We start from the raw sequence: 8,098 nt of genomic DNA on the forward strand, positions 1-8,098 counted from the left end.
GTGGGGTGGGTAACTTTTGGTTGCTTCCGCTTCCGGTGTGGTGAGCTGTGTGGCGCGGGGCCGGTGTGGCGGGGCATCTCGGAGGTACAGCGTAGTGCGGCTCGCGGTGTCTGCGGCGGGGGTGGGGGAATCTGGTTGCGGCCGCCGGCGCTGACCGCGATCACCGAGCTGCTTCCCTGGGCTTAGAGCCTTGCCAGAGCACAACGGGCCTCGCTGGGTGGTGCCGCGCCCTGTCCGGGGTTGGTTCGCCACGCGGGGCGCTCGGGTGCCTGTGGCTCTAGCGAGCAGGTCTGGGCGGGCCGCGCCACGCATGACGGCCGAGCCCTAGTGGGGAAGCGGCCTGGTCTCTGTCTCCCAGGCGTGTCTGGCCGCCACGAGGGCCGGGTGTCCCATCAGGCTCGGTAACATCGCGCCTCCCCGAGCGTCCTAGAGACCCTCCGGCAGAGCCAGCGGGGCCGGCTTCGCTGAGACTAAGCTCCGTCCGCCGCTGTGGTGTGTGACGGAGCAAAGCGGGGCGGGAAGAGCTTTTAACCACCCCCCCGCCGGTCGCTATCAAGACCTAGCCGTTAGCTGTGAGCAGGGCTCCTGTAGGAGAGGGTGGCATTCAAGGCTGGGTGGGGGGAGGGGTGGTAACCTGGTTGGTGCCTGGTGAAGGGATGCACGGTGCTAGGGTGACCAGCTGTTCCGATTTTATAGGGACAGTCCCGATTTTGGGGGCTTTTTCTTATGTAGGCTCCTATTATCCTGCATCCCTGCCCTGATTTTTCACACTTGCTATCTGGTCACCCTACCTGGTGCCTCTTTCTCTAATAGTTAAAAGCTGAATCTCAGGGTAAAATTTTAAAGTCACTGAAGTGATTTAGGTGTTTAAGTCCCTGCTTTTACAAATGACATGGGCACTTAGGTGCCTAGATTCTATTGACAGTTGGCTCCATTGTGTTTACGTCACTTTGAAAACTTTGACCAGGATTTTCTGAGTTTCGTATGACATGTCTGTGGTCTTGGAGCTGCCCTTGGTGGTTTGTACTCGGGGCTTACCAGGCTTGCAGAGAGAGCATCTGTCTGAGGAAGCCGAGGCATGCCTGTAAGAGTAATAGCAGAACCATGTGCAATATTCCTCCTACAGTCCTAATTCTGTTGCCACGGAGATAATGACTTATTCCATGTCATTATCCATCTACCAACAGTAAGAGTAACTTTGCAGTCTGATATTGTTTAGCAAATACTGATTTTTGCTGAACACTAAAAACTGCTATAAACTTTCAGTTGGTTCCTTCAAACCTGTCCTTACCAAATGTATATTTGGATTTATGTGCAGGAACCCTGAATAAATTTGAAACCAAACAAGATCCTTTGTCTGTGTAGCGTAAACTGTATTATCCTATGCATGTGTCTAATCCATAAAATAGATATCAATTAATGGCAAAAGAGATCCTTGCTAATAAGTCTGTTAACCATTTCACTATAACTAGTCATCGCTGTTGGTTGTAATTTTTTATTCAATTGTAATCTTCTAAAATTCAAACTCAGTAATAAACCTTTCTATTTATTTGCCAGGTTAGTGATTCAAATCACCTGCTCTGAAGAAATCTGAATGTGGCTTCAGTGGGAATTTTAAGGACATCTTATGCACCCCTAATGTTGCAGATATTCCTGCTGGGGAAGCCAATCTCATCCCATTATGAAGACCTGTAATATATGATAAAAATCAGTAACATTTAAGTGAAGTTGCAGAGCTTATACAAGTCCCTCTAATTTGTTCTTGTAATCTGAATTGGATTGCCTATTATAATGGGCATCTAGTTTCTGACTTGATTTGTAGCATACTTCCAGTGAAATACTTAAACTCTATAGTTCTTGTACTGTTGACATTGCTCATGCTACATAATACATTATTCAATACCACACAACTGACCCTTGTATAACTCATGTTGGCTTCATGAGATACAAAACTAGCTATACATAATCTCTGGATAAATAAAAGGACTATTAGTAAACACTTGTGAAATATGCTAAGATTAACTGTAGTCACTCGCCTATTTCCTTTTTTTTTATTGAAAGAATACAAACGCTTTCTGCAACTCATCACACAACTGTCACTAGTAGTTAAAGGCTAGCATCAATTCTAGTATTCCAGAACACAAGTGAGATTAGGAAGCTCATTTAAACTTAATTTTGATTAACTTCTGGTATTGGAGTAACAAGCTGAAGTGGCTTGAGTGGCATCTAGAACCCATCAATGGAATTATTTCTCTTTATCTGTTTTCCATTCTGTTCCCTGAAATGTAAATAAGAATGACCTATACTGGCTTTTATGAGAAACATAGTACTAGCACAATAACAATATATTTTGGCTAAAGCTACTAGGTGTTGCTACAGTATAAATGCTAATTCTAAACTAGATGCTAATAAAAACAATAGTGAAAAATGATCTAAATATCAAATGTTTCCTACGATTCTAATAATTCTTTGTCTAGTCCTGTTTTTAGACTCTCCTGAGCATTAAAAGGTTTTTACAGGCTTTTTTTTTTTGCATTCATTCTTAACAAGATGTCTTTCTACACCTGGCCTACTAAAATAAATTACAGTGGGGTGTTTTCTTTTGGGGAGGAGTTCAGTAGAGGCATACAGAAGAATTGCAGCATGCTAGTTACCAAAGAAGACTGTGATTCCAAAACCAGCAAACCGAAGGTATGGTTATGGAGCTTCTGAATGTTTGGTTTTGAAGAACAAGAAACATCAGAGTAACTAAACCACCCATAGATTGTCTGACTCTAAATGGTGTTAAGGTATAATATGCTGCATATCAGTAATTTTTCTGCTTTCTAAAGCATAGAGCCCTACTGTGTAAGCAATGACAAGGACATTTTGAGTGCTTGTGTGGTCTCTGCAGAAGAAGTTGGATGGAATTTTTGAGTCTGGTTATCAGCAGACGCAAACCTCTCTAGGGCTGGATTGGTGTCTGTGCTCCGTGCTAAATAGAAATCTTCAGCTCTTGACTATTACGAGACCAGTAGGTGATAACTCTTATACCATGTAGCTGGCTAATCTAGAGAGCTACTAGTCTCTGTGTAGTCAAGATGGTGATTAGTTTTATATTAGAAGCTAGAGTTAGAGCCCCTCCCTTCAACTACTCCTGTATATGGGATTTCTCATTGAGCTCCTCTAACAAGGAATGGCTTTTTCTGGATCTTGAGCTCTCCCAGTCTGAGATAGTCAGGCTGAGCCTCTACCTCTCTTGTAAGGCCTTGGGGCTTGCCTATGCCTTTGCCCTAGAGCCAGATTCTCTTCCTCTAGTGATATAAAAGTGTAATCTTAGCTTTTAAGGAGGGAGGGGAGAGACTGATCCTTCTTTCCTCTGAGTCCCAAATTTGCAGAACTTTGCTCCCTGGATGGGGCCAGCTGCATAGCCTCTCTGTTCCACTTCTCCATCATGGAGCAGGAAAGCAGCTAACAAGAGGAGTTGTGCTATGATTGCTCCCAGCCCACAGACCCTTGCTTTCCAAGGGGTAGGGGATCAGAGTCTGGAGAGCTTGTTGGGAAGCTCTGCTTCCCCACACATCAGCTTAATCTCTGGAGACACCTGGTAAGACAAGTCAGCCCATGACTTCAGCAAACCGGGCTGTACTTCCCCATCAATGATTCTTTAAGGTGTATGTCCAAAAATCCCATTGGACCAAGCTACTTCTAAAGAGGTAAACACTCCAGTGTTGTATCCTATGCTCTTGGGTGGATAATTGAATCACCTGGTGAGCAATGTGGGACTCCTTCCCAAGTAGATCTGTGCTTTCATAGTGATGTTTCCTTGCATTTCTCCAGTTATATGTTGGGTGATAAGTGCCAAAGCTACAGTTTCACCACCATCCCATCCACCTAGCCTAAAGCTCTCCAGAGCCTCATCTCCTTCCGTGAACTCTTAACTTCTCCCCAGAAGAAGGGAAGCCAGAAAAGCAGAAGAATCCTTTCACTGAACATATTTGAAACTAGCAGGAGAAAGGTAGTGGCCACCACCAACAGATAACTAATCAAGCCATTTCTCCTTAAGACAGATGCCCTATACCTCTTTCTATGCTCCTAGTATGAGTCACTTTCCACCCCATCCCTTCAGTAGCAATCCATACTAGTGTAAGAGCTACCTATTCCATTACATGCTCTTCTTGATTAATCTTTCCCGTGAGCCAGTTGCACCAAAATCTTGTCTCTTACCAAGACCAATGACTTAGCACTTTCCTATCCCATTTTTCACTCTAATCAAGAGACCACATTTTCACAGCTCTACCTACACTAAATATCTATCTACTTGATCCACTGTGAGCCACATCATCAAGGCAGCTGAACTGGTATAAATTTAAATTACCCTATATTCCTTTCTGTATGAAGATTAAGAAAGTAGAGATCTTCTCCCTCCCCCACCCCCCTGTATGGTTTCAGACTTCCCATACACATAACAAAATATGTATCTGCCTTACCAAAACTTGCCACAGGTCAGCTCATTTTATTGAACAGAGAGGGCCATGTGATCTTGCCTATTTCAAAGATTATCTTACCTACTGCCCAGAGAGGTATAAACATTAATAGAGTGATGCTTTTTCATTTTTATTTCATTCCTATTTATTTGTAATACTTAGCATAGATGTGAAGTTGTCATGTGAGTGGCACATGCTGTAGCAGGGTATAGAGGGGTGATGGAGTTAGGGATATTTGTAGAGCCCTTTCTTTGAATTTCCTGACTTCAACTTTTGATACATATTTTTACCCTAATTTAAACATTTTTAGGCTTTCAAACATCTTTTACAATTGCAGTATTTTTTTTCAATAGTCATTTTTATTCTGAATTTAGGTTATTGTCTGGTAGTATAAACCTATCCATTGACTGCATGAACTGCTCAAGTTCTTCATACAGGTCACCAGAGCCACTTTGTACTACAATGGTGGGAGTTTTTTTGTTTTTGTTTTATATGGTGGCAAGAAGGAAGATGTCTTGTTAACACTTAAACTTACCCAATCTGCATCACTTGCTTTTGCCTACAAATCTGTAGTTCTCATAGTGAATCTGGGCACTTTAAAAAAAGTTTAGCTGTGAAAGAGTACATGCAATCTATTGATGGTCTAACAATAATATCGTTGGTGACGCTGCTGTAAAAAGACTTGTTACATGTCAGGTGTCTGTTCTTTCTGTAAAAATATAAACTTGCAACCTCTTCACCACAATGTGTAATATACCTGTATTTATTGAGGTGTTAAGGTGAGACACTGAACCAGGAGACTAGAGAATTTTCAAATGAGCCTCAAATTAGAATTTGTCAAAATGATATTGATGTTATAGGTCGGGTGAATAGTGCTGCCTATTATTAAGGTTGCCCAACACTTTCCATGATAAAACCCTGTTTTCAGTTTACCAAACTTTTTAACCAGTTGGACTGGTGGCATGGAAAATTTCAATCTGCCTCAAGCTGAATTGTTTTTGACAGTTTCAGCCAAAATATCCCAAGGATTTCCAAGAATGAGGTTAGGGACAAATATGTTGTTTTGCTCATGTTAAAAATTCTGGTGACCTTTTCTTTGTGATGGTGTAATACCCTTGTGCTTTGGAATATGGACTTGAAATTTGGCAAGGGAAGTGCCTTTTATTGTCTCTATGAAAATTCACTCAGATTTGGCGAAGGTTTGAGCCTTTGAAAAATTGCAGTTTGTACATGCTTAATACAGACTTCTTGGAGTTTAACAGCTAAAAATCTCCGAAGATTCCTTCTACACTGGGCATGCTCCCAGCCACAGGCTGAGTAAGACTTTCCCTGAAATTTCTGTGCTGGACTCAGAGCCAGGCACCAGAACTGAGAGCAGGGAGCCGGTCTGTCTTGTGTTCTCAGTGCCTCCCTGTGTGGATTCCTTCAACGTGGAGAAAGAAGCTGCCTGATTCAAATGCAGCGGAAAAAAGAGTTGGTCCTGCAAGGGCAGGGGGAGCAGATTGGGACAAGGTGGGAGACTGTTGGGGGGAAGAGACTGGGACTGGAGGCTAGTGAGTGGGAAAGAGGGAAACTGGTACTGTCTGAGCAAGGAGATTGAGACTGGGAGCCAGGGAGAGAAACAGGATGGGCTGGGAACCAGAGGGTAGTACTGACACTGGATGAGGAACTAGGGGTGGAGGGCTGGGAACTGGTGGGGAAGGCCTGATGTGGAACCAGTTTGTGGTGAGAACTGTTCCTGGCTGAGCAAAGATTGGGATAATGAGCTTGGGATGGTTGGGAGGCACTGAGTGGATGAATAGTTCAGGACTGGGGAACATTGGGCACGGGGAGGAGACAAATCAGATGAACTGGGAAAGGGGGAACTGAGGGCACGTCTTCACTACCCGCAGGATCGGCGGGTAGCAATCGGTCTATCGGGGATCGACTTATCGCGTCTAGTGAAGACGCGATAAAATCGATCCCTGATGGCTCTGCCGTCGACTCCGGAAATCCACCGCGGCAAGAGGCGGTAGCGGAGTCGACGGCGGCGCGGCAGCGGTCGACTTGCCGCCGTCCTCACAGCCAGGTAAGTCGACCTAAAATACGCCACTTCAGCTACGCTATTCACGTAGCTGAAGTTGCGTATCTTAGGTCGACCCCCCCGCTGTAGTGTAGACCTAGCCTCAGACTGGCTGTGCAAGGGGATTTGGGAGTGGCGGGGAGAAGAAGGGGGACTGTGGGAATTGCATGGGGGTACATTAATTTCTATTCAGCTTCCTGCTGAGTTTTATTTGAGTGATTGGTCTGTTTATTTGGGGAAATTTTAGAAAGATTGTCAAGGTAACCTAAACAGTGGCTGGGTGTTTTATTATCTTTTTTAGAAATTAAACAAAATACTACTAGAGATAAAGGACAAGTTGCTTTAGCTCAAAGGCAGTAGCAGATTCTTAAAACGCTGTGTGTGTGGTCTAGCCACTAGAGGGGAATAAAGAGCCACACAATTAGTGAGAGTAATGCATCAAAAACTTATCCTGATCTTCAAAGGTTCTTAGCAGTTCTAATCCCCATATGGGTCACCATTTGTAATTATGCCCTGGAGGGTATGGTTACTTGGGCCTGGTCTACACTACGAGTTTAGGTCGAATTTAGCAGCGTTAAATCGAATTAAGCCTGGACACGTCCACACGACAAAGCCCTTTTTTTCGACTTAAAGGGCCCTTTAAACCGATTTCTTTACTCCACCTCCGACGAGGGGATTAGCGCTGAAATCGGCCTTTCCGGGTCGGATTTGGGGTAGTGTGGACGGAATTCGACGGTATTGGCCTCCGGGAGCTATCCCAGAGTGCTTCATTGTGACTGCTCTGGACAGCACTCTCAACTCAGATGCACTGACCAGGTAGACAGGAAAAGCCCCGCAAACTTTTGAATTTCATTTCCTGTTTGCCCAGCGTGGAGAGCACAGGTGACCATGATGGAGTCCCAGGATCGCAAAAGAGCTCCAGCATGGACCAAACGGGAGGTACGGGATCTGCTCGCCATATGGGGAGACGAATCAGTGCTAGCTGAACTCCGTAGCAGTAAACGAAATGCCAAACATTAAAAAAAGTCTCAAAGGGCATGAAGGACAGAGGCCCTAACAGGGACGCACAGCAGTGCCGCGTGAAAATTAAGGAGCTAAGGCAAGCCTACCACAAAGCCAGAGAGGTAAACGGAAGGTCCGGGGCAGAGCCGCAGACATGCCGCTTCTACGCGGAGCAGAATGCCATGCTAGGGGGTGCAGCCACCACTACCCCAACCCTGTGCTTTGACTCCATCAATGGAGAATCACGCAACACGGAAGCGTGTTTGGGGGATGAGGAAGATGATGATGATGATGAAGACAATGAAGATAGCTCACAGCAAGGAAGTGGAGAAACCGGTTTCCCCAACAGCCAGGATATGTTTATCACCCTGGACCTGGAACCAGTAACCCCCAAACTCACCCAAGGCGTGCTTCCAGACCCTGAGGGCACACAAGGGACCTCTGGTGAGTGTACCTTTGTAAATATTACACATGGTTTAAAAGCAAGCGTGTTTAATGATTAATGATTAATTTGCCCTGGCAATCGCGGCCAGTACAGCTACTGGAAAAGTCTGTTAACGTGTATGGG

General features: G+C 44.8%; 1 long non-coding RNA gene and 1 other non-coding gene across 2 annotated transcripts; both read left to right on the forward strand.

Annotated features, from left to right (window-relative positions):
• Nucleotides 1-13: 13 nt before the first annotated feature.
• On the forward strand, nt 14-2,437 carry LOC135877686 (uncharacterized). The gene is made up of 2 exons (XR_010561374.1): nt 14-84; nt 1,558-2,437. It is a non-coding gene; the product is annotated as an uncharacterized LOC135877686 (long non-coding RNA).
• Nucleotides 991-1,260, forward strand: LOC135878803 (small Cajal body-specific RNA 13). The gene has a single exon (XR_010561410.1). It is a non-coding gene; the product is annotated as a small Cajal body-specific RNA 13 (non-coding RNA).
• Nucleotides 2,438-8,098: the final 5,661 nt, after the last annotated feature.

The sequence above is a fragment of the Emys orbicularis genome, chromosome 4 (genome assembly GCF_028017835.1).
Source record: "Emys orbicularis isolate rEmyOrb1 chromosome 4, rEmyOrb1.hap1, whole genome shotgun sequence".
Lineage (NCBI taxonomy): Eukaryota > Metazoa > Chordata > Testudines > Emydidae > Emys > Emys orbicularis.